Here is a 1,343-nt window from a genome sequence, read left to right on the forward strand (position 1 = left end):
TAAGAGAGGCCAGAGGTTTAATGACTTGCTTGAGGTCTGAGAGGGATGGTAAGTTGTAAAGTGGCTGGTCATGGGTTTGCAGCGCTTGGGTAGATGAACATAAGTTAGAGGGGGCATCTGAGCCTGTGGAATGGTCTGACCGAAGCCAAGGTCCAGCAAACTGTTGCATTCACTCAAGGGTGATGAGCCCACAGGCACTACCACCAGTGAAGGTGCGATTGTACTGGTAACACCCAGGACACGGTGGTTGGGCCGCTCTTTGTCCGCCCTGTGAGTGGGACGTATCACAGTCTCTGAATCTTCCTTGGAAAGAAAATGGTACGTAAAGAACCATGCCCCACATTCTAAGGGAGGTTTCACTGCTATTTCATTTGTTGGAGAGCCCCTGCTTGGCCAAAGAAAGGCCTTGGCTCTGACCCATGTGGAAGAAATAGCAGCCCCTCTCGCCAGCGCCTGGGTGCAGTGCCCTGCTCGTTACCCTCTCTGCAGCTCCTAGGAAGGCCGGGGACTATGAATTGTTAACAGGAAACAACGGTAACATTTGCTGCCGAAGAACCCCACGCTGGCACCGTCCACCACAGGCAGAACTCCAATCCTGACCTCAGAAACACTGGAAAAGCGGGGACACCGAAACACGTGTCATGTACGGATACGAATATTTACAACCAGCTGGGTTTTTTGTTTTCTTCTTTTTAGTTATGAAAGTAATTTAGCTCAAGCCATGAATGAAACTGGCACAAAGTGAATCTTCCCTGAATCCACGCCCCTGCGGAACCGCGGCTCAGCGTTGACAGCCCTCGACTTGGGCAAGCACACACGTGCTAGCAGTGTCTTCATTCAAACTTCGTTATTCCCAAAATCAGTGTGCACGTTCCCTTTATTTGAGCCGTGTCCTCCCGCCAGGCCAGCACCTGTAGCCCCCGTCTTGCTTTCCAAAGTTCGGAGGTAGAGCTGTCCTGAGATGCATTCGACCTCGCCCCTCTGGACGGACGTTCATGTTTCCAGTAACTAATTTTTTGTTGAATGGAGTAGCTTAAAAGCGCTGCAACTTGCAGAAAAACAGCTGTTCGAGCACGAGCCGGGCTTGGCCAGCGCTGGGCAGAGCGGACTAGCACGAGACTACTCACCCCCAGCGTCCCGAGGCGCTAAGGCAGCCGGACTTCGCAGCCGGCGGCGGGCGCGGTGGAGCGCGGGGGACCCGGCGCCGCGCCGCCTCCCACCTCCCGCCGCGCGAGGGCGCGCGCGGCCCGGTGCCGCCGCTTCCGCCGGCGCCCCGCCCCCCGGGCTCTCCCCGAGCCCCGATTGGCTGCGCGGCGGGAGCGCGCCGAGTCAGGGGGCGGGCC

Source organism: Mustela putorius, unplaced genomic scaffold, assembly GCF_011764305.1.
Source record: "Mustela putorius furo isolate JIRA1106 unplaced genomic scaffold, ASM1176430v1.1 tig00003853_pilon_pilon_pilon, whole genome shotgun sequence".
NCBI lineage: Eukaryota > Metazoa > Chordata > Mammalia > Carnivora > Mustelidae > Mustela > Mustela putorius.